This window comes from Castor canadensis, chromosome 15 (assembly GCF_047511655.1).
Source record: "Castor canadensis chromosome 15, mCasCan1.hap1v2, whole genome shotgun sequence".
In the NCBI taxonomy this organism is placed as follows: domain Eukaryota; kingdom Metazoa; phylum Chordata; class Mammalia; order Rodentia; family Castoridae; genus Castor; species Castor canadensis.
Window position 1 is genome coordinate 9,076,640 of NC_133400.1, and position 26,244 is coordinate 9,102,883.

The 26,244-nt window shown below is 40.4% G+C and overlaps 1 protein-coding gene across 18 annotated transcripts in view; it reads right to left on the reverse strand.

The window, feature by feature from the left end:
• Positions 1-26,244, reverse strand: part of Wwox (WW domain containing oxidoreductase) — a 927,061-nt gene that overhangs the window by 606,779 nt on the left and 294,038 nt on the right. For 4 of the 18 annotated variants that reach the window (XR_012441877.1, XR_012441881.1, XR_012441880.1 and 1 more), the window contains exons 9-10: positions 8,460-8,631; positions 625-6,121 (exon numbers count right to left, since the gene is read on the reverse strand). The exons of 13 other annotated variants lie outside the window; for them this stretch is intronic. The gene's annotated coding sequence lies outside the window, so the exon portion shown is untranslated. The remainder of the gene's footprint in view (positions 1-624; positions 6,122-8,459; positions 8,632-26,244) is intronic. One more of the 18 variants, XR_012441878.1, reaches the window with a different exon arrangement.

A 26,244-nucleotide genomic window follows, 5' to 3' on the forward strand; every position in this document is an offset into this window, starting at 1 on the left:
GATTTATGAAGTAGAGAATCACATGGCAAGACAGAATGACTTTCCTACCTAATGGGAAGAAGACAGGGGTTCAGCTCCAGTGGAGTTTAGGGTAGAGGGTCTGGCAGATCCCGAACCCCCCCAGAGCGAACCTGAAAAGACTAGTCAGAGAGTCGGGTATGACCTATGGAGCAAGCTTGCTGCAAAATCAAAATTCACATCTGCCAAACAAAAGATTGTTTTTAATGAATGTGCAGTTGGATTAAAGTACTTGTCGCTGGAGGAGGTTATACACGTGGGGACAGAGTGTTTAGTAACTCTGTAAATCCTACTGAATTTTCCACTGAACTTAAAATTGTTCTAAAAGTACTTTGTTGACTTAAAAAAAAAAAAAAAGGCACATCATCTCAAGTCCTGTGTTGAGCTGAATGCCAATATGGGAAGGACAGTGAACATTCCTCTATCACTTCTCCTGCCTCTGCTGTGTTTGTTGACCTCACAGCAGGGGGCCGGGGGAGGGGAGAAGAGAAGAGAGGGGATGTCTTACCAGGTACATGAGCTTTGTGGTGTCAGGAAACCCTAGAAAGCCAGCGGAAAGACATGCCCTTACCCGCCCCCACCCCAACCACCCCCATACACACATACCTTCTGCCATGATGAAGCTGTTAGAGAAATGGAGACAGAGGTTCTGTTCCTTCAAGTTCTCCTCCCTCCACCTAATCCATCTCTCAGAACCCTGACTGCACGACAGGTCTAGCAAGCACAATCACTTCTTCCAGACAGGACTTGGTCCACTCCCTATATTTCATTTTTGGGAAGAGAATGATCTATTGTACCTAGGGAAAGGAAGAAGGCCAACCTGCTTAGAGAAACCAACTGCTAAGGCCCCACATTCATGTGCCTTCCATGCACAAACACTATTGTTTTCCCTTTGATAATTATTAAATTTAATGTATAAACCCAACTTCTGCTTAAGAATGCGTGATTATTAGACTACAAGTCAATTGTGGATAACACGCAGATATAAATGCAGCTAATAAGTCTTACTGTAATGATTAATCAATTTATGAATACATTATTTAAACTAATAGCTCAGGTAGGGTATCTTAAACAAGTTACAGAGCACATCGACCAATTCAAGTACCAGCTGCCAGATCAATAGCAAACTGTAAGTAAACTCTGGGGAATATGTATACTTGCAAAAAAAAGAAAAAGAAAGAAAGAAAATCTGTGAACAAAACAAAAGGGCCTTAGATGAACAAAATCTGTAATAATTTCAATTTTTAAGACAAATGCATAGTGCTTTAATATATGCAAAAGCTTAAAGAGAAAGGTAAAAAGTCAAAGTACATTACTGTAAGTTTTGCTCCTTTTCCATTCTATGCAGAAGTAACAAAACACATATGTTTATATAAGCCATGGCACACATTTGCTCAAAGACTACATATTAAAGGTAATTTTGAATCCTTACAAAATGATACATCTGGTTCATTTCATTGTGAGATAGCATATGTATCCATTTATTTATAAATGTCCCTTTAACAAGAAAAAAAAAGTGTGCCTAAAAAGTGAAATTAGCAATGATCTGGAAGGGGCTCATCTTGCAATACATCTGGGCCACCCTCTCTGTTACAGCTTCACAGGTCCCTTTGCTGCTAACCACAAGGGCTTTCTGTAAGCAAAGCAAACCTTGCATCACAGCACTGTCCTTCCCATTTTTTTAAATTAAAGCTAATTAATGTGAGTTTAATAAATAAACCAAAAGGGCTCTGATTTCCAAAGGTGTGAAATTTTATCACAACTTCAAGTGATGCTACAGTTTAAAAAATTAATTAGTATCTTGTGAGACTGGCCACACATTATTGAGTACGTAACAGCAGCTAAGTGAAACAGATGAAATATTGGTAAGCCACGCAGCCACAGCATAAGTATGTGCAGGGGGTCAGAGGTTAATCCCTATTGATTTTCTGAGTCTGCGTACGGCACCGCTGGGAAAGGCCGGTTCTGTTGGCAATCAGCTAGCACAAATACATTATAAATCTTACTGTCCGCCTCCACTGATCAGTGTCACTTACTTCCTTTGCTAAAGACCATTAAGAAACTACCAAAAAAAAAAAAAAATCCACCCAGATCCAAGTAGAAAGTCTTGTGGAAGACTGAGAAAGTCTTCCACATCAGACAAGGCTTCGGGAGACCAACTTGGCTGAACACAAGAACACATCTCCCTGGAAGTGGGTCTCTCTCGGGGAAGGAAAGGGGCATGCAGGCTCTTGAGGGTAAATCTATGTCAAAGAGTAAACACAGTCTTGTTCAAATGACCTTCAACACCAACCCAAAATGGCAAAAGTGCCTTTCGCGTCTCAGAACATGGAAAGATAAAGAGATGAAAAGGAAGAAGTCAAACATTCTTGCTGACATTGACAGGGGTGTCTCCAAGTTGATTTTGCAAAATGTGGCTAATGAAGAGGAAGCAGAAGAGCTCTTTGTGACCAGGAACCCTTCCAGAACTCCTTTCATACAGTGACCCCCAACATGCATAAGCTTCCATCCTTACAAACCTGAATCCTCACCTCAACAGAATTAAGGAAACAGCTATAAATGCCTGTCTCTTTTTTTTGTCTTTCCTTCTTTAAACAGATGTGCCTGACACTGCTTGCTAGACACAGGGAAACATGTATAAGATGAGTCCTTCCCAAGAAAAATGAAATATACATTTTCATTGTACCAGTAACCCAGATACGACACAGTCCTGGGATATTGTTTTGGTGCTGGTAAATGCTCTGCCATCTACCTAGCTCATACCGAATGCCTCTGAGCTTCAATCTCTTTACCCAGAAAAGGAGAATGAAAATTTTAACCACTGAGAAGAACTTAGCACAGGAGTAAATTTTCAATAAATGTTAACTAAGAAAATACTGTAAAGCTCTTCAACATCAGGAAAGACAACAAGTAAGTTTTCTCAGCCACGAAAGGAGGTTATGGAATTGTGACGTGCAAAGACAAGGAGCATCTGATCCAGCATTCCCTGTGACGAATGCATAAGATCCACCTGGTCTACTTGTTTCTCAGAACAGACATGTTCTGAGTTACTCTTTAGAAATAGATCTTTTTTAAGCCCTTGAAAAGTATAGAGAGGAAAAGATACCAGAAATGCAAATGTTGAGTGTCTCAACATGAACCAAAGGTAAGTGAGTTAAGAAGGTGTTGGGCAAGGAGGGGTCCCCTTCCTGCACAGAGATTGTGACCTTTTATTCTAAAGCCCCAACAAGATGAACAGAAAAGGTTCACAGACAGATGTTATGTTTGTGCAGTTTTCACACATGCAGCTGTCTTGCTACCTACACACACGCACGCACGCACGCACACACACGTACTCTGCCCTGAGAAAAGTTCTCGACATAGTTCTGGTGAATATGGCCACAGTGCTACAGTCTTTAGAATTCCATCAACTACACTCAATGCACTCACATGCTGATATCAGAGTACAGTTAAAAAATGTTTTAAAGACCTTTCAATTCAGGGTTGGCAGCTGCAAACAGGTCTCCCAGGGTTAATGATAAACAAAGGCACATCCAGCAATGTTCCTGTCAAACGCTCAGGCTGTATGCCATGACTCTGTTTTAATCATTGACTCCTTTTATTTTTCCTTACAAAACTTTTTATTTCAGAATTTTCAATTCTGTTGAAAGGATGTGATTTTAGTAGAAAAGAATAAACAGCTTAAGATCCCAACTGACCAGTGAAAACCAATATAGGCAAAGGCCACAGACTCTATTTAAAATCCTAAAATCTTTGGGCTGCTGTTAATTGCACACTTTCTTTTCATCATTTTAGGGTACACATCAACAGATATCTATTTATTTATTTACAAATGAATTTGGATCATTCTGTTAGCTACTATCTCCAGGCATGGTCTATGGTTGAATAATCAGATTTAAAAATAATTCACACACTTTCTAATCACTTTGATAATTCAGATTTGTTTTGTGATTGACTTCCTGTAACACCTAATCAAATTGCCATTGCATATACTTTGTACCAGATGAAAGGCACATATTAGGAGCAGCTGAATTACCTACCCGGCCCTGTTCTTACTGCTTGCCGAGTTTGTATTCTAAGTACTATCTCATATGCTGCTCTCTGCAAAAATATTCCTGAGTCTTCCATTCATTTTCTGAGGGTTCCTCTAGTTGAAACCAGGTAGTCTAATGTTTCAACACATTTAACTGACAAACAGACAATACTGCTATGCGTTTTCAGAAGCTGAACTCCACAGGGACCAGAGAAAGGATGGAGGGCCAACCATGGACACTCTCTGCCTGGGGAAACATCCAGCCTAAGTTCAGAATGTCTTGCCTATCACATACAACTCCCTACCATCAAGGACTACAAAGGGCCCCCATGTCAACACACCTGTGAAATATTTATGCAGAATAGCATATGTTATCCAGCCAGTGAGAATGGAGGATCCTGGAGCAGGACAACCTGATTTGGAATCCCAACTCTGCGGTCTCCTTGCTCAGTTTTCTCCTGTACAATAATAGTACTATCCAATAGGCTATTTGCAAGGATGATATGTGTAAATACAGACACAGCACTTACAGGAATACTCACCACCTGATGAGTGTTTTGAGGTATTGAATAATGAATCAAAGAATTTAATGAATAAACAAAAGTTGTGATATTTTCTTTTGGAACTCCAGCATATTTCTCTACACTTTGGAGACTTTTGTTTTAGAGAAAAGCTGGTCCGTGACGCATTCTGCTGTTTAAAATGCTCTATTTCCTCATGGATTATCCAAGATGGTAGCCACTAGTCACATGTAGCTATTGAACACTTGCAATGTGGCTAGTGTGTCTGAGAAATGGAATTTTTAATTTTAACTAACTTACACTGACATAGTTGCATGTGATTCACAGCTTCCATATTAGACAGGGAAGCTCCAGAAGGCTCACTGTTTCTGATACCTCACAGAACTGAGCTCAATTCTAGCCCATCTATTGGCCTAACAAAGGTATGGAAGCATAGGTGAGAGCAGGCCAGCCTGATTATCACCCTTAGTCTCCCACTTCTCTTGCTGTTTAGATGTTTCATTACCATTGTCATAGGAGACAGCAGCGAACAAGGTGACACTATTGGATCAGCATCACTGGAGGCCTCTAATTTATACCAAGCTCAACTTGGCTTTCATTTCTGGTTTGTGTCTTGAATCATTGTTAAGGGAACTCTGTGAATCCTGCCTCTGACCATTGTCTACCCTCCCAGGCCAGATTCTACCTTGTTAATTGATTTCCTGGCCCTTCACCCTAACTTGCAGATGACTGCCCATCTTCTGCAGATAGATCTGCTTGTCGATCCTTCCCATGACACTGGACGCACCATTCTCTGGAGGCAACCAGACCAACACCAGTCTATTCTAGGGAATGAGATGTGACTTATTTCCATTTCTATTGTGTAAAGCATCTTCTTTTACATCATCATCCCAAAGAGACTTTATTCTAAAACTATCACCATTATCAAACTCATCATCAGGTTTTTTGCCTCCAATAATATTACACTGTAAACTATAAAACCCAAGTAAAAGTCACAGGCTTAAAACTTTTTCCAGCATTATAATGAAAAACTTCTCTAAGTCCAACCTTCTCCAAGGCTGACTTAGGTCTTTGTTTCTTCCTGTTAAAATTATTGGTTTAAGATTTTAGCTCCTTCCTCCTCATAATGCCAGAAAGCAATGACTGAACCAAATTCACACCTACATACTTACTGTCTGAAGTAGTAACTGACACACACTAGGCACTCAATGTGTATTGGATGGATGGATGGAAAGACGGATGGGTAAGTGGGTGGGTGTATACATGCATGCATGGAGGTCTGGGTAAGTGGATGGATGGATACATGGATGGAGGGATGGAAGTAACAAGCTAAGGAGTGCTAAAATTATTCCAAATAGAGATAAAAGGAACAATGAAAATATTTCCCTGCTTACCAAAATGATTTTTTCTTTTCAAATATGTCTACATTATGGAAAACAAATAGAGTACTGCCAATACCTACTTATATTTTTGTAAGGTTGGATATCCAAGCCAGTGATCCCTCCAGTTAAGGAAATATGCCCCGCTGATGATAACAGGCTAGTGATGTCTACAAAATGACAAAATGAAAGGAGTAAAGGGGCCATGATATAAACATCAACACCAAATTCAATACTGGGAATAAGTTAATGACATTACATTAGTGATTCCATTTACTCAGAGAGGGAAAAGTAAAAAAGAAAAGGAAAAAAAAGAAACCCCCCCCGCAAAAAAAAAAAAAACCATACCCACTGGAAGCACCTGTCTAGTTGGAACTGTGAGACTGCTGAGCATGTACTGTATCCATATTCATAGGCACAGCAGGAAATTAAGCACCTTTGAAACCAGCATTAAAACTCTCCTGCCAGCGGATGCAATGAGCCAGTAATTCAACAGCCCCCTTGTGGCTCAGAAGAATTAATGCAGCTTCCAAAGGTGGGAAGGCTCTTCTTGGGGTGGCAATAGACAAGGAAGGTGAGCACTTAGCCTCATAAGAAGAAGGGAGTGTTGCCAGGCCATTTGTCCAAGTGTTAGATGAGGCCCTGCTTTGTGGAAGGAATGCAATGCATCATTATTATCACTTTTTCTTTCTGAAGACTGAAAAGGAACCCTGGTGTGGTGGGTACACCCATGCAACCTAACATGTGCTTAAAGAGAAAAAAAAAAAAAACAGAGCAAATGAGCTCAGTATTTCCATTTAAAAATATCATTTAAGGGAATTTTAAGCTGTCTGAGAAGATGGATACACTGTGTTTGTTTTCCACATTAATGAGCTATAAAAAGAATGGAATAGGCCATAAATACAGTATTTTGTAACAGCCTTTACTAAAAATGCTACTTGTGTTTATCATTTATATCCTTGTATACAACCTCAAAATTGATTACACTTTAAACCGTACATAACTTGCTGTGTTTTTCATTTTGTGCTACACTACAAACATTTTTATAACTCAGTTAATATATTCCATATTTTGTGTTCTTATTGATTATGAATATTTCTTTAGGGGATTTTATTGCCCTTAAAATAACAAATGTTAGGTATTAAAAAATAGAAAAACCTATTGCAGTCTTTATATTTTTCTTTCCCTTGGCAATTCTAATACATACATTTTAGCACAAACATAACCAGAATATCTTTTTCCATATCTTTTATACTTCCTCACACTAATATTAAAAATCTCCTAATATAGTGCATAATAAAAGCATCAGATTTTTTCCAATGAAACCCGCCATTTAATGTGTTTGACTTGAACTCATAATCCTTTCCTTCCACAATTAAAAAAATTTAAGTGTCAAAAGATTATCACATGTAACATGATGGTTTTACATCAAGTATATGTTATCTTTCCTAATTGCCTTTTCAGTTTATAGACTAAAATATGATTTATACATATGATATGATTTCACTATTAATTATCAAATTGAAAGAAAATAAAATCTCACATTATAAATTCTCTCCTGGAAATTAGTTTTATTATTTTTTCCATAATCCTATCACACAAGTTATAAGTGCATTGCAGCATGAACACTTTCATTTTTCCAGTTAGTTTTAAGCAAGCCCAGAGGTGAGGTTTAATAAGGATCAATGGTACTTTATCTGGGACAGGGCCTCTTCACAGCATGCAAATTACACAGTAACACTTAAAAAAAAGGAATAGATTTAATTAAAAAAAAGTAGAACCACAGGCTCTGGAAATTCAATTAAAGGATTTATGCAAAGGTTTGCTAGGTTTTTATATGCAGTTACTGCTTACATAATGAGCTTTTCATATTAAAAATCAATAGGTAATCTAGACTAGAAGATCATCCCCTTAAATACATTTTTGAAATCAATTTGAAAAATAGTCCATCAACTACTGTGACTACTCTTGCTGCTTCGATTACACTAAAAGCAATATTTAGACTGTGAGACGTGCTATGGAATATGTATGCATGGATATTGCTTTCGAGGGCTCTTCTACTTTGGAGTGCCTAAGATGATCGTCTAGTAATTCAAGATTGTGTTAAATGTATAAATAATTTATTTAATTACCTGCAAATGCCCACAGTCACAACTCCACTGTATTTATAATGGTTAAAAGGAGGAAAGCACTGAAGAAGGAAGGAAGGGAGAGAGTGGAAGAAAGATAGTGGGGAGAAAAAAAGGAAAGAAGAGGTAAGAAAGAAAAGGAAGGAAGAAAAACAAGGGAGGTAGGGAGGAGGGATGACACAGGGCGATGGGGAGAGGAAGAGAGAGAGAGAGAGAGAGAGAGAGAGAGAGAGAGAGAGAGAGAGAGAGAGAGGGAGCCCTTTCTAAATTAGTCTTTGCTACCTCAATTGCCTATTGTGTGTTGGCTACTTAGCTCTTGGAGATACGCATTTCGCTTTAAAACTCATTTAAGTCTTCAACAGAGGAAGCAATTAGCTACCTTATAACTTAAGCAGACTTTCCATCCTCTGCGATAATGAGGACAGATCTTAAATAAACAGGAAAGCCGATTGTCCAATTATGTCCTGTACGTCCATCACCAGTTTTGTGGCCAAACTTTGTCTAGGTTTGGTGTTCCCAGGGTCCATTCTGTCATCTTACAGAGAGTATCTCTGGAGAAGTAAAGGAAAGAATGTGTCAGGTAAATCCAAATCCCAACTCCACTCATTTCATAATAAATTCTTGAGATCCATTCTTCGTTACCTCTTTCCATCAAGATGCAAGTCGTGGCTCAAGTTGTCTTCAACAAAGTTAGCCTTTATAAAGCAGCCCTAAATTTTATAAGGAATGATTTACAGTCAAGCAACACCTTAATCTTTCCTACAAAACCCTGGGAAGAAATAAGCAAAATAGTGACAAACTCAAATTTATCCACTACCAAATGATCCTACCTCAACAACAACAATATCTGAAGAAGGTGCCATTACAACCAACTTGGAGATAACAAAGGAGGGCCCAAAGAGTCCAGAGGGTGGGTCCTGCTCTCACTTCACAGGCAGCAGAAAATGGAGACCAGGAAGAAACAGCAGCAGCTTCGAATGCCGGAGCTATCGGAGGGGTCCACATAATGTAATTTCTAAAGCAGAACTGTGGCCTTATCCTGTTAATGAGGTACCCTTTGTTGCAGATGTGTCCGCAGCTGTACTGAAAGTGGCTTTAAGGGCCAAGTCACTGGCATTAGCTTTATCCATCAATTATATACTCAACAAGCATGGCTTAAACACCTGGGAGACGTCAGCACCGAGAGGTGCTAAGTTATCTACAGAAAGGAATCCAATAGTGTCAGCTAAAAGTTTCTGTGTATGTATGTATTTGCTTTTACATTTTGTACTTGTAAGAAAGAAAGAATAAATGAATAGATGAAGCCAGTCACAAAGCACCACATAGTGCAGGGTTCCAATCATGAGAAATGTCCAGACTGCAAATCCACAGAGAAAGAGTGAAAAGACATGGTTAGGTGACCAAAGCCTAGGAAGGAAGGAGGGTAGAGGCTAGGGGATGACCACTATGGGATACAGACTTTCTTTTGGGGATAGTAAAAATGTTCTAAAGTTGATTGTGGCAATGTTTTCCCAAGTTTGTGAATATACTAACAGCCGCTGAATTGTACACTTGAGGTGGATGAATTATATGGTATGTGAATTATATCTCAAAAAACCTGTCACAAAAAATAAGATGCAGTTTGTGCACTATAGTTTGAATAGTGGTAGCTTTGAGGAATAGCAAATAAAGAAAATCTGAAAAAGAACGAGGTTGAGAAAGAAAAAAAAATTCTTCTTTCCCACCAAAACCAACCATAAAAAATTAACCTCTCTCTCTCTCTCTCTTTCTCTCTCCAAAATATCTTCAGTGATGATGATCAGTTTAGAGAATGCATGGAGATAAAATGTGCAAACATAATGTATTGGCTTCCTATAGAAAGATGCTAAAATCAAAATAGCATAGAATTGAATCTATTGAATGCAGGGAGAGCTTCAGCATAAAATGTCCCAGGTTAGTATGATCAAAATGTCAAATATGAAACTGTTTTATAACAATGTGAGAGGTGTTAGTAATGGAAGTTTGAACAATGTTAACACTTAAAATTTCAGCAGAACCATTTCCATCCATAAATGTATAAAAGTCATTTTACAGTGTGCTTAACAGTCAAGACCAAGAGCAGTTATAAAAGAAGATGTCCTCAATGTCACTTCATCTTCTTTTATTCTTATTATCACATTTAAATCTCTCTGCAAAAGTGGTCTTGATAGGTAACTTTATTACACATTTTGAGACTATTCATTCTGAACCGAACTTCCCCCAAGGAATTAACAGATAAAGAGGGACCACTTTCCCCCATCGTCCCTAAATTAATACTGTAACTGTGAAGCAGAAGAATGGTGGTGTGCATGTTATGAGGACTTGGCTGGCATGCTACACCAAGTGAAGACTCAATATTCTTAGAGGTGACTCTTTTTGGGCCTGCAGAGGACCACTCAGTGTTTGTACTGTTCACCCTGCAAAGACCTGGGAATAAAGAGCAGTCCAAACAGAGAGTCAAGGTTGGGACTTGTTGAAGAGAAAGAATTTTTTTAATGGCCATGAGAGCTATAATAACATTACAAGCATGGTTTCAAACTTCCCAAATATCACTGGTCCAGGAAGGAGATAGACCAGTAATCCCACTGTGATTTGGGATTCATTCTGATGATGCTCTCTCATTTGACAATGAAATGACACAGTTTTCCCCAGTGTAGCAAAGTTTGATGGCACACATTCCAAATTCTGTGTGTTTTACAGAACAGCAAGATAAATTTGTTCCTATTGACAGAAAATTATATTTTAAACTTTCTGAATTTCTTCATTTGGAAACAATTATCAAGGCCCCAAAGTTTTGTTATTTAAAAACGAGCAAAGGCTTGCAGAACTGATAGCTTTGGAATGTGCAGTACTGGATATCCTTGGCTTATGAGATACGAGGTTGACCATACTCCCTCTGGCCCTGCTCCATAATTTCACTGTTAATGCAATGGGTTAGATGAACACAGTGTGCAGCCAACCCTTTCTGTTTGCACTTCTCTGTGGCTGGGGTCTTATTTTGAAATACAGACAGGAATGGATATTTGCAGTGTTACTTTTCCTTCTTTCAATCTTTTTTTGATGGTTTTAAAACAGCTATTATTTTATTTTTTAATTATTGTTGTACTGAGGATACAATATGACATTTATAAAAGTTCTCACAATATATCATAGTTAAATTCATTCCCTTCATCATTCTCCTTTTTTTTCTTTTCTTTTTTGGTGCTGGGATCAAACCCAGGGCCTCAAGCATGCTAGGCAAGCCACTGTACCACCGGGCTACATCCCAGCCCATCAGGATGAATTTTTTTTTTTTTTTGGTGGTACTCATTTGAACTCAGGACTCTTGCTTGCTAGGCAGGCCCTCTACCAATTGAGCCATGCCCCCAGCCCTATCATTCTCCTTTATTCCCCCTGCCCCCAACAGGTCTCATCTTTCCATTTACATACATGGGTATACAATATTTGCACCATATTCACCTACCTATACCCTCTCCTCACAATCTCCCCACTCCCACTGTTACCATCCCCCCTCCCCCAGGATCTGTTCTGTCTAAGAGTAGCTATACAGGGATTTTCCTTGTGACATTCCATGTATATATGTATTACAACCCAAATTGGTTCATCACCTCCAATTTTCTCCTTTCCACCTTAATCCCCTTCTTATGGTGATTTCTTCTCTGACCACCATAAGCAGAGGCTCCTAAAAAAAAAATGTGCACAAATCAGCATTATAGTCCCTAATTGGAATAGTCAAAGGAGTGGCTTTCCTGAGTAAAGTGAAAAGTTTGAATTATGTAATATTTCTAAAGAAGTTATCTTGCAATATTTGAAGTATCTGAAGAATCAAAAACAGAAAACTGTTATCTAGGATAGTTTTAATGAACAGGAAAACACACATTGGAAATTGATGCAGTAAAGTGCTTTAAAATCTTATTTAACATCTACTTGACAATGATATTAAAACTATTTCTTGACATAGAAAATTATTATTATCATTATGCTTATGATGAGGAAAATTAAAAGTGATAGAAACTCCAGCCTCACCCATGCCAAGTCATGTCCAAGGACTATTTATTTTTATCATCTAACCAATGTGGCCCAAATAAAGATTTTTAAATACCATGAGGCAATTACCACAATATAACTGTGCCTCACTACAAAGTAACACAGGAAAAGGAGCAATGATAAGAAAGGTAAGAACTTGAAATATCACTTCAGGGATTTCATGCATGATGAAGAGTTCTGAGATCATGACAGCACAAACCACCACAACAAAAGTGTGCTGGAGAGAAAAATGCAAATGGGAAGGAAAGTCTACCTATGTTACAATTGATAACTTTCCCCTTTGGAAGAAAAACTTAATGATTATTTGCAAACATCCAAACAAACGAGGTGAGGGATAATGGTTGCTTTCCCAAAAAACCTTCACCTCTGATAGTTCTTCAAGTGGGATCCAGAATCCACTTGAAGCTGTACTCCATGCTTCATCATCATGTTTATTACTGGTTCATGAATTGGCAGGAGGGAGAAAGAAGCAGATCTTGGAAGAAGAAGTATGGCTGACTGTCAAATGGATGCTGAGGCTGGACAGTAGTTGTACAACGTGAAGGCCATTCTCTGTTGTTCCTTTGACTTTTGCCTCTTGTTTGTTGGGTCATGGAAGCAAGATTACAGCAGCTGGAGGCATCAAATCTCATTCAGAGTAGCAAGTAAGGGGAAACAAAACCACTAGCAACACCTTGTCTTTTCTGCAAGAAAGCAAAAGTTGTCCAAGAAAATCTGCTATTGATTTCTGCTTTTATTTGTTGACTGGCACCTGCCACATGGTTATCCCAATGTGGCAGGTAGGGTATGAAGTAGTATCTTTTCTGGCCTATATAGCAGAAGGTAGGCAGAGGCACACAGCATACTGGACAACCACAGCAATCCTGCATCCCCACAAGCCTGAAGTCATGGAGGGCAGAAAGTTGGTTCATTATCTCTAGCTATTCAGAGTCAAACACAAGAAAGATTTGGGAAAAAAAAGATAACCTGAGAATCCAAAGTAATTTCAAACAATCAGCCAGGGCGAAGATTGGCCATGCCCCAATTCCTCCTGGGCACATAAGTAGAATGTATTTCCTGGTCAATTGCAACTCTTAGATGTGCCACTCCCAGGCCTTGCCTTATAATACCTCCTCACAGGATGCCCCAGGTACTTGCCTCTTGCAATAGCTTAGTGCAGATAAGGAAGAAGGCAAGAGCAACAAGATGGAAAGAGCCTGGGTTCCTGAGTCACCACATGGAAGGGAACTGGCTTATACCCCAGAACAATTACTCTGGGTCTTGCAAAAGCAAGAAATAAACTCTGACCATGTTTGAGTCACTGTATATATGTGGACTTGTAAAAGCAGCCAGCATTACTTTTAATAATACGTCAATCTACAAGTTAAACATTGCAGAGTTCCTGAGACATTTTTATCCACTTACTATTGGCTCTAATCTCAGATTACACATGTTGGTTTGCTTTAGATCTGTTAAGCAAACAACCAAAGGAGCATCTACAGGTGTCACCCCACATCAGCTCAGGTGGGTCAGTGGTTCACCGCTCTAGAAGGACAGTTTCTTCGGGAAAACATGCCTGATGACACTTGTGTCCCCACCTGGCTGTCCATGGTATAAGCTGAGTCCACAGTCCTCACTGTGAGGAAGAGATGTGTTTGGCAGCCCTGCTGTGCTTTTAAGGTTTGGCTTCTCACATCTCTTACCTAGGCCTCTTTTATCAGAAAGTGCTTCTGCACACCCCTGATACACTTCCAGGGGAGGTCAAGCTTCAGACTGAATGGGTGATTCATAACCCCATCATCTTGCCGCATTGTGGAGCCTGCCATCTTAATTTCAGAGCCGTGGTTTCTTTTCTGCTCACTTCTTGTTTGCCGTCAGCCCTTCTCCCAGTGCTATTGTGGGGACACACGTTTTGTAGCTTAAGAGGTTGGTTTTTGTAAGTTACAGGGACCTATATTTTCCTTGTTCTCCAGCTGCTGGATGGAAAACAAACTGCAGAGGGGAATATCTTTACAGTGCAGTCCTTAAATACTTTACAGGAAGAAGAAATCTTGGTGGGTGGTTTGGAGACTCAATTACCCTTCTCAGGAGAAGGCATAAATATCCCCAAGGGTTTACATAACAAACACGTAGCGACTCGGTGTCACTTAAAACATCTGCCTCTAAAATCGACAGCTCAGTGCCATTTGGAATTTTGAGAAAGAGGAAGGCCAGCTCGTCCTGGCATCCATCAAGAGACACATCAACAGAGGCAAGCCAAGTCATGCAGAGCTATTAGGAGGAAGCCACCACAACAAAGAAAGGCTCTCTCAAACACTGTAGCAAGTGACAGGTAAAAAGCGAAGCCTTTTCAAATGTTAGGCACCTCAAAAGAAAGAACCAGGGCGGGTCTGCAGCAAAGCAAAGGACATGGCAGAGGGTTGTGCAAACCAGGACACGGATGGCTACTGCATCTTGTGCACCTCATTTGATTGGACCACAATTCCAGGAAGTAGATGAGGAAACTGAGCGTTAGACAGGCTCAGTAATCTGTGGTAGGTCAGCAGGCCTGGTGAGTATGTCACAGACAGCACTGGTAGCTGGGTTTGTTACATCCCAAACCCTGATTTTTCTCCCTACCGCAGTGCTTCCACTTATTATGAAGTTTCAAAAAGAGAAGGCTTAAAGTTTCTTTTATATTTTTCTTTTATTTTCTTCTTGTTCCTTAAGGTAGCAGGTCTCAGTCTAGTCCAGGCCAGTCTAGAACTGGTTACTGTTAGGCTCTAGTGACTCTCCCATCTCACTCTCCCACTTGAGCAACCGGGATTATAGCCTTGTGCTACTACACCCAGGTATGAAGTCTCAGGTTGAGAAGGCACATGAGACCGCCCCTCAAGGAACTGTGATTCCTGGGTTGGGAGGAAGCAAAGGATGGGTACAGAAACTCAGTTTAGCCTCTGCTGGGAGGTGGTCCTATGCAACATTACTGCTATTGTAATAACATGGGTTGAGGCGTGGAAGGAGGCAGCCAGTGTGACCAGCCAGTGGGCACCATTGTTGGAGCCTCAGAGTCGGCTTCTACTGTTTGGCTCTGCATGAAGTTTTATTTTATATAAAAAAGGCAGTGTTCCTAAGCCTAAGAAGCAGGTCAGCTCTCTAGAAAGGAGAAGCTTTACAGAAAACAGGCAGAAAGCCACAGATGATCCAGTATTAAAGGATCCTTGACACCCAGAGGCCAGGGACAACTGTCCCTGGGCAATGAGGACAGACAGTCTGAGGGAGGTGAGTTCTGGATAGTGGATTAGGAAAGAAGAGGTACAGTTTTGTGTTTATTAAATGCAAAGGAGAATATACTTACCTGAAGGACTATTTGTTTTAAACAACAGGTGTTAGAGACAAACACAAACAAAATGAAGCCAAAAAGGTAGAAAGAAGCCACAGTGAGTGTTGCCCCTTGGTTTACATTCATTTTATATCCAAAAAAAAAAAAAAAAAGGCCAGGGTGTCTAGAATACTGCAGTGTTGTCACAGAGTTGTCTGAAGTTTGTTCTTCTATGATTCTAAGAATGAGGGAGAGAGTTCCAGTGCTGCCTTGTCTATTTCAAGCTTTTATCAGCACTAATTTCAGCCCCCTTTTTCCTTATCATTCTCAACAGAGGGAAAACAGACATTAATTAAGCAAAGCTTTATCTCATTCTACTTTAATAAAAGCCAAGTTACAGTTATATTTTTTTCTAAGATTTTTCTACACTTAATGAAGACATTATCTGGGAGTTTTCAAAGTCATTTTACAAAAGAGCATTCAAGAGACATTAAAGTCAGTTTAAACTAAAAAGTCTTTTTGAAGTCAATAAACAATAAAAGAACAATGAAAAGAGACCCTTTGATCCTGCCTTAGTCTGAAGTCTTTAATTTCTGTTTTAATCTAGGAGATGAGTAAGTCTTCCATTCAAATAAGCCTCACCTTGAGAGCACAGCAAACTTGAACTGCATGAGTTTTATGAATCTCTTCTTAGGATGCATAGATGGGTATGTTTGTACACATGTACACATAGGTACACAAATATGTATGGATATATTTATATGTGTATGCACAGTGTAGATAAATATGCATACATGTATGTGTACACACACATGTATACATACAAATGTTTGTGTGCATATGCTTATGTGTATCATACGTGTGTATACATGTATATCACACACATGCACAATAAGAAGTCCTCCACTTGAAACTGGGAAAGTTTTAAAATTATTTCTAGTCTACTTTTTTGAAAATTAAAAAAATAAAAAACAAGAAAGAAAAGGAAAATGGAATCTCTGGCTTTGAAACTCATGGTAAGATCAAAGACTATAATGCACATAGATTTTTCAAGGTATGCATTATTAATAACACAGGCAAACACATAACTAATCAATAGCATGGTCAAGAGATGATAAGGTAAGCACGTGCCTCCAAAGGCTCCGTGCCCGACACCACACAGGGCAGGCACTGGGTCCTCTCTGAGCTGTTTACCTGGCTTTACCCTCAACCCAACCACTTCCTGCCCATGCTACCACAGTGGGACTGTTTGTGCGGATGGAAGAGCTGGGGAATGAGAAGCTTAATACGCCCCATGTATCAAAACATCTCTCTTTACACAGTTTATTGAGGTGAAATTGGCAAAACATAAAATTAACCATTTTAAAGTGTGCAATTCAGTGCATTTAGTACATTCAGAGTTGTGCAAATATCATCTCTGTCTAGTCCCAAAATGTGCCAAGCCCCCACAAGGAAGTCCCCATACCCATTAACATTCACTCTCCATGCCCTCCGACAGTCTCTGGAAGCCAGCAGTCTGCATTCTGGGTCTATGGTGGTTCCTGTTCTGGATATTTTATGTAAATGGAATCATATAATGTATGACCTCTTATGTCTACAGGTCAGTCTCTTTTAGTGTTAAAATTAATAGAGCCCATACGAATGCAACTCTGATTCTAAAGATCACTACTTCAGACAGAAAAAAAATACATGAAATACAGAATACCTTTAAAAATATGTTCTAAGAAGGGAGAGGGGGGGAAGAGGGAGAATGATGGAGGATAAATAACTAAGATATATTGTAAGCATGTATGTAAGTATCACAATGTAGATCCCTTTTCAGCTATTAGATGCTAATAAAAATTTTTTAAAACACCTCAGAACCTCTAATAAAAGAAAAATCAGATACAAAGACGTTAAGTTCTAGATACAAAGCTGCTCAGCAAAAAACCAAGATATGCATATATGTGTGGACTTATATCTCCTCTATTTCACGGAAGGTAAAACAGGTCCTGTTTGGGGTTTGGTACCAGTGGGGGGAGAGGATACAAGGAAAGGGTGTAGGAGGGTGAATATGGTGGAAATGGTATATAATCATGCATAAAAGTGAGACCTGTTGAAACTATTCCAGCAATGAGGGGAGGGGGGTTAAAGGAGAATGATGGAGGGGATGAATTCAACTATGATACATTGTAAGAACTTTGGTAAATGTCACAATGCACTCCCAGTACAAAAATAATATGATAATAAAAAAGGGGAAAAAGAAATGAGGAACATACCTGTATTTATAGCTAGAAAGTAAAGTACATATAGACCTGAGTGCAAATCCTGACTTGCTCCTGACATGGGCTCTAAGCTGCAGCTTTATCATCTAGGAATTGGGGTTCCTTGAAAGATTTCCATCCAGATTAAATGAGATTTGGGTACATAGTGAGCACTCAGTTCATTATAGCCATTTGTAACTGTTATTTTCACTGGTTACTTTGCCAAAATACTTTCTGTGGGCTATGGGAAGCTGTGACCAACACTGTAGCTGGGCTCCTCCCATCTCCCTCCCTCCTCCCTCTCTTCTTTCTTCTCCCTTTTTCTCTGCTTCCACATGTCTCTTTCCCTCCTTTCCTTCCATCCATCATCCTCTATTTCCACTTAGGAGTAGGCATGCCAGCTGTGTCCTCAGCCACCATGTTAGGAAATGGGTCCCACAGCATATCTCCCTGTGCCACATCTCTGCAATGGAACAGACAGAGCCCTTCCCAGGCCCTACCCAGCTTTCACAGACATGGGTGGCTTGGATCAATTCGTTACTTGACAACAGCCTATGTGTTCTCACTTCTGATCTCCAGACCAACAAGCTAAGGTTTCCATTCCAACAGCAAGACCACCTTGATGAAAAGGTAGCTCCACCAGCATTGCAAATTGAACATGACTTGCTGAAGGCCAGAAGTCCATCCTGGAAAATTGGGACGTGTGACTCACCCCCTTAAATCACCAGGAGACCATCTGCCAATGCGGCCTTCTTATAAAACACTCCTTTAAACTCTTTACTTGATCATAAACCTTAACTAACCTAACACACATCAGCCCTGGGGTGAAGCAGCCATGAGAATAACCCAGAATTTATGGATCAGGGTGAGAACCCAACAACAAACCTTCAATCAACAACCCCACAGCTGCAGAAGCAAAGAAACATTTAATGAGAATCTACTACGAGCCATATTAATAAGATGTAGCCACACACGAAAGTTCATTATGGCATCTCACTTTTCTCTCCCAGGCATCTGGACAAGCCTTGTCCGACTCAAAATAATACAAATGACCAGCCACCTATTTATCAATAATGACAGCTGTTCAGCATGTCTGGGAAATGCTGGAAGCTTCTTCTAGGAATTTCAAGAACTGTTAGGCTACAGAGCATAGAAATGTCTCCTGTCTGTGTCAACGCGCAGTTGGACACCTTGGTTTTCAAGGGCTGTCTTTTTAGCAGCCTGGCCTTTTATTGAATATCATATAAAATTTCTTCAATTGCCTTCCCCATGGATGGATGTCATCTTCATGTACTGCAAGGGCACCTCAAACATGCACACTGCACTTGAACTATCCCCAAGCGTCCTGGAAAAGACATATCCCAAGTGTATAATCCCTCCGTGCTGTGTCTTTATTTTCTTTCATGTTTTCTTTCTGGCACAGCAAGACCAAATCCATTACTGTGAGCACAGAATTGCAGTGGGATACAGATTTGACATGAGGCAAATACCTCCCCTTAGCAAAGGCAAATAAAACAAAAGTTCGAGAGCCTCAAAGCCAGGGTACATAAATGTCACCGTGTCTGGAAAGAGGAGATCAGAGGACATTCATGAAGTCACAGTCCTCCCAGGGTGCTGGAGAAAAGTTACTGTGGTATGATCCAAGGGGGGCAAGCATGGCTACCAAAGTAAATCAGTGGAGCCAGGGTAAGACCCCGGAAAGCAGCTGTGGTTGGAGTGGATGCCATCCTTGTGTCTGACCCAGAGCCTGCTGCCTCTGCCTCATTTCTCAGCGCTAATCAAGAGAAACGTAACTAGTCCAGGTGGCAGGACGAGTTTACAACAACTGACAGTAACTATAACATACGCCAGTTTGTATTAAGATGTTATTGCCCCTTTCCAGTTCTAATCACCAATTATGACTCTATTACTTGCACTTGGCAGTTATCTGCTCCTGCCTCCGCTAAGGGCGACTTGGAGACAGACCTCTGATCTCCCTGTTCCACTTCAGTGAGTGCTCAGCACGGCGCTGTCATTTGCAGACACTGAAGAGGTAAGGCATTGCTTTTCCTCAGATAACTGTACCTGACCTTACAACAATTTACTAAGGAAATACCTGCTTAATAGCAGTGTGGGCGCCGTTTCCTTTATGCTCGCCATGGCACTGCAAATTAGCGACAACAGGATAAATCTATGGCAGACTCACTAGACACTTCATTAAATCACTGTTCTCTTGCCTTGTAGCACACTAATAGCATCACAGCCCTCGTTAGCTACTGAATAAAAGATCAATCACGGACTTTGAAAGCTCTTGCTACCAGCTTCCAGAGGAAACAAGAAAAAAAAAAAAGGGGGGGGGGGAGTGAGTGAGCAAGAGAGAGAGGGAGAGAGAGAAATATTTAGGATCATCGCTGAGATTCTGAATGGCCTCGCTGCAAGTTGCTTAAATTACCTTTTCCACAACTGACTCCAAGTGCAATACTCAGAGGAACTTGTTAAGCCTGCTTCCAGGAGCAGCGCTATAAAATATGGCTGCTAGACCCTGGTCAAAAGTTCATAATGTGCATATGTAAAAAGGTACTAAATTGCCTGAGGGCTAAAACCAGAGGAGTTTAATTGTAGCAAAATGCTGAAAATGGTCTGTTGAGGGTCCTTCTATGGGGATACTGCTGGCTCTGGCTGATTGAAGTAGAGAACATAAAAGTCTTACAACAATATTTCCTTAAATGCTGGGGAAAGTGCCAGCAGTTGGTATTGCATGAATGTTGTGGTTAAAGAAAAACATTTTCCTCCCCTAAAATAAATAGAGTATTAAAAACTGCTCCAGCCCATAATTCCAAAGCATGATGGAAAAAGGGAGGGCCCCATAATAATAAATAAGGTATAATTCATAGGGCATGTCCAATCTACTTGCCATGTATTTCTACATGGGGCACATGGAAGGTATTCAAGCATGACCTGTAAGGGTTTTTTGGACTGCGAATGGCTATGATTTTGAAAACAGTTTCGCAATGAAATAACAGCTGCTACTGGCTGCCTCGCCCATCACTGGATTAGACATACTGATGTATGTAGACCCCTGAAAAGGGACCTGTTTGGCCTGTCTTCAGTTTTTCTTCCACAAGATGAGATATGGAGTGTCAATTCCATACAATTGGCTTGTCTGGATAGATTTCTTATAGCCAGAATTCATTACCATCTCCAAATACAGCCTTCTCTTTTTACTTTTTCTTCCTCCCTCCCTTCCTTCCTTTCTTCCTCCCTCCCTCTCTCCCTCCCTCCCTTCCTTCCTTTCTTGTCTTACTAACTAGCTGCTCATCTGGGTAAGTGACAATGCAAGAGCAGTGGATGGTGACTCAGAAAGTGAAGAGAGCCTGAGTCAGATGTAGGGCACCAGGAGGAACTGGAATTTATTTGCAAGTGGGCTCAATGATGTAAAAGAAACATTTCTGAAAAGTTAGAATCAGCATTCATGGATAGTGAAAAATGTACCCACGTTTCAATGCAATTTTTAAAAATTTTAAATATGGAATTGGTGTACCTTTATTGGAGCACCAAGCTTCTAGTAATGGTTGGATCCAGTAACGGCTGGATAGATTAACAAGCACCAGTGCTGGTGAGTGCCCACTATTCAAGTATAAGACTTAGGTAACAGAGTGGGTTATATCTTCAGAGAGAACTTGGTAAGGGAGACAAGCAGCATCTACTCTGTCAACTGGAGGCCCAATTTCTCCAGCCTTATTCTCCAAGGAAAATACTTCCAAACTTCTAGTGACAAGTGAGTGATATTTCCTCAAATAATAGAGCACATTAAAAACTAGTCATTTCCATTTAATTTCTACAATAGCCAGAATTACTGAAGGTTCACACCACCTTATAGGTCCAATGTGTGTTATGTCATGTGGATTGGTTCAGGATATACCTACTACATTACAGGTTTAATAAGGAATCAATCTACTTTGTAGTTTTTTTTCAAAAGCAAAGTTACACTAGGCCACTGGGCATGTCTGCAATAGGCCATACCAGTTCTCTCCTTATATACTGCAGCTTTGAGCTATCTGGGCCAAAGCTGTACAAAATGAGCAGACGGCTGCAGGAAAGCTAGTCTAATGTTGATTTCTGTTGGGTTCTCTGTCAGGGTTGAAGAAATCTGTGCACTTGAAGCATGAGTATTTGGGGAGGAAAGGAAAGAGCAAAAGAGTACACTGAAGGATGAGTCATTACAGTAAAATTAAATGGGCAAGAACTAAGGAACATATAAAACTCAAACCTCCCCATTGCAGTTGTCAGAAATGGCAGCCCACTAACATGCCCTTAGTCTGTCATTCCTTCTGGCACTCAAGTTACAGGACCCAAAAGGCAGGACTGACTCATCCTTTTGATTCCTGACCATGGAGGCTCCCAAATCCCAGAGGACCAGTCCACCTTCTTCAGCCATAATATCATACTCTAATGGATAAGGTCAGCTCCATAGTTGCAAGCTGAGCCCTAGCGTCATAAATGGAGGCCACAGAAGCCTTGGTGTGTGCTGGGAGGTGTGAAACGTGAGATGCAATGGCAGGACACAGACATTCAAGTCAGACTCAGCTCCTCTACCTGGTAGCTCTGTGACCTTGCTGAGTCGTTCAGAGCCTTGACTTCCTCATCTGGGAAATGGCCATGATAAATTAAAACTCAATAACGTCCTATGAGAAGTAAAGTAAATAGAATGACATCTATAAAAACTCTTGGCTCAGTGCCAGGCAACTCAACAAATGCTTCTTCTCTACCATCCTATGCTACCTGTGTACCTCTGAAAATAATCCAAGGATATCCAAGTAAGAATAATCCAAACTAAACCCTTACAAAATATGGTTGCAGTTGTCAAAGCAATTTCAATGGACAACCATGTGGACTCTCTGTGAAATGGTGTATTCCAAGAATGATTCAATCTATCTATATGATGCTGTGGGTCAATCTTAATATGGGAATAAATGAGACATTATAATCTAATAATATACGTTTAGAATCATGTTTACAAGCTGAGAACCCAGAAACCTTTGAAAAAAATGAAAATACTATTTGTGATTCTTTGCTTTTATCCTTAGCCAACTTCTTCAAGACAAACAGGAGACCTCAAAGGTGAACTTCAGAATTCACATTACTAACAGACACCACCACAGGTAACAGTGTGACATGCATTTCCACTTTGACTCTAATATAAGTACCCTGCCCTCATCCCCAACCCAGCACCCTTTACGAAAAATAAGAAAGAATTCATACGAAGTCATAAAGAACATGCTAAGTGATTGCAGAGACCAAAGTCAAGGGATAAAGTAACTTCCATGGAAATCACGGACTTGATGTCATTCCTGCTGAAAGTGCTACAGCTTAATACCCTGCATAAAAGAGTATATTAAAATATCCTAAAATAATAAGCTTGCCCTGAGTTAAGTCTATCAGCAAAATCTCTCAGCACCCGCAGATCAACCTGCTGGGTGGACTTGGTTTTATGGACTCTAGAGAAACATAGCCTGCTGTGGAGTTACCTTCCTGGGAAGTGTGAAGCCTGACTGAATTTTCTGTCATCTCCATACTTAGGCATCCCTGTGCAGTGACTTATAGCTGAGCAACTCAAGGCAGCAAACAGACTTGATTAATTTAGAGAATAAAGAGAGGCCAGTGTGTTTATTGAGTATTGCAAGAAAATTATCTTGGATTTACATGAACAGAGAAGCAATTAGGTATTTCCCAATTCTGCACAATATTTCTTTTTGATTTCTTGTAGCTCTCCATGTATGTCAATCAAAAATATGTGTACAAGGCAGGCAGACAACTTGTAGGACTGAAAATCTCTCTTTGAAACTCTGAAATCTACCACCCACCCTCATCCCCGGCACCTGCCCCAGTAAAGCCTCAGTGTTAACTCTGATTAGAGCTGTGGCTTTTTGTTCTGGGTAGACAAAAAATTACTGAGCCTTGGGATAAAGACTTTCAAAATGAATGTGACTTGTATCCCTAAAGTATTAAGGTCTCTAAAGAAATACTCAAGTTACTGTGCAGCTAAATTTTGGGGTTAATTAACAAATATGGCGAAATAAGGGTAAGCTAATCAAAGATGGCCCTAGGATGGTCCAAACCAGTTGAGAGGAGGCTTGTATTTCCCAATGGGTTTGGGGGAGAGAGTCACTCATGATTCTATTATGTATAAGTTCTCGAGATTTTAAAATCAAGCCTTGTGACATTAAGAGGGATTTCCAGCTAAATGGGGATGCAAACATGGCACAGGTACTATTTTTTAAGTATACTTAGTTGCATTTCAGCTAGAAGATAATGTCCGAGAATATTCACTGGCAAACATAAATAGTCTAATAATAGCAAACACAGGTGCAAGAAAAAAATTTTGTACCATAAAACCCATGGATGCCTGATAACTTACAATTAAACCATTTGCCTCAGAGACTCATATGTGCAAAGTTAAAGAAAACACGAGAAAAAGTAGAATAGGTAAGATGGCAGAAATCATACATACCCCAATGGTTAGTGAACAGAAGGAAGAGGAGGAAGCCTCTTCTAGTGATGGAAGATGGAAATGTGGACCATCAGAGTGCTGTCCCCTTGGGACTCAGATTACCTAGAAACTGGATTTTAAAATAATGCATACATCCTATGCCACTCTGAAATGTCCAGCTACACTCACAAAAAATGCATTCACTCAAAATACAGTGAGGAGAAGCCATGCCCATCAGCAACAAGTAAAGGGCTCACAGGCAGGTGAAGAGGGCGTTATATCACGCCCCCACAGTGGGAACTTGCAACAGTCTCCTAACATTTCCTCTAAACTGACAGTCTTGGCCCAGGTAACCCCTGAGGTCACCATGAGAAACCAACAAACTGGCTACCAGAAAGCGAAGGAAGTCGCAGCTCCTCTTACCACGTGTAGCGCATGCGGACCAGCTCCTCCAAAGTCAACCGCTGGCCTCCTCCAGTTACTGCAATCCGTTACATTACTAATATAATCCCTCTAGGTTATAATTAATAGGATCAACTAACCTGGGAAAACTTCAAGTAGTTGTGTAAGTGAAGTAAATTAAATGCCAAGGTGACATGGGGAAAAGAAATTGTTGGAAATAAAGGGTCTTTCTTACTTTCTTCCCCAGGATATACTAATCACTCCACTGACGTCTCCCCCACCCCCACTCAACCTCTACATGCTAACGCTACCCCACCCCCCACACAGGCGATACCTGGCGCCACCTATGGGCAAACACAAAATGCTACGAGTTTACGCATGTATTCCTGCACATTTATGCATGTACAGAGACAGGCAGACGCACACACATCTGTGTGGCAGTACTGGGCTTTGAACTTATGGCTTTGTGCTTGCTAGGCAGGTGCTCTACTGGTTTTGAACCCCGCCTCCAGTTCCTCTTGCTCTGGTTTATTTTTGAGATGGAGACTCGCTTTTTGCCCAGGTGGACCTGGACCATAATCCTCTTATTATACACAGCCATCACTGGTATAACTGGCACACGCCGTCATGCCCAGTATTGGTTGAGATGGGGTCTTGTGAACTATTTGCCAGCCTGACCTCAAACTGCAATCCTTCTGATCTCAACTGCCCATGTAGCTACAATTATAGGTAGAAGGTGCTGATGCCAGCTAGACACATGTACTTTTAATATCAGGTTGTCTTCCCTAGTAGTAATGCTAAAAAAATTAGTTAATATACGTTACTAAAGTGACTACCTACGCCATGAATGTGGGATAAGAGAACAAATGAGTGTTCACTGCTATGCCAATGAAACAAGCACTGATTATCAGGAAACAGGATGGTGGCACAAAAACCAAACCAGCCTCTAGGTCACGTTTGAGGAGACTTTTGTCTCTGTGGGATTCCTCAGTTTTCTTACCTAAAACCAAGGGCAAAAGGAGTCCAGCAGGGGAAATCAAGCGAGCTTCCAAGTCCAGTGGAAGCTGCTATGATCATGGCATATTGACGTGCACCACTGCCTTTGAATGCCCCAAAGGCAGCGTCTGATTAAAATGACTACTAAGACTTCCCAAAAGAAGTCTCGGCACTTGAGAATAAAAACATGTGAATGTGAAAAGAAAACTGAATAACTCAAGAAAGAGAGTTTTTGTATTTCCACCCTCTACTTTTGCTTGCTTAGGACATACATAGAAGTCACAATGTCATGCTTCCTTAGTGAAACTCTGTGCCCAAAGATTTGTAATTAGTCATTACTTTGAAAGAACCAGAAGAACAAGTAGCAAAAGCAGACGAAAGGAAAAGTTTTCTGCTGCATATCTGCAGGGGAACTAGCTACCCCTAGCTAGTCCTGTTCCAAAAGAGCTGGTATGTGAGATTGGAAAAAAGACCCTGGAAAATCTACTAATGAGGACAGTAAGAAAACAAACAAACAAACAAACAAAGGGCACAGGCTCATACAGAATCACAGAAAATATTAGTAGTCTGAACATATGCCAACTCCCTTAAGTGCACAGCAGATTAAAATCATAGGCACATAGACTGTATGACATTTCAACATCAAATAAGCCAGGCCTCCAGTAGCATCAACTAAGGAAGTGTTTGTAGAAATGTCGCCAGCCCCAGG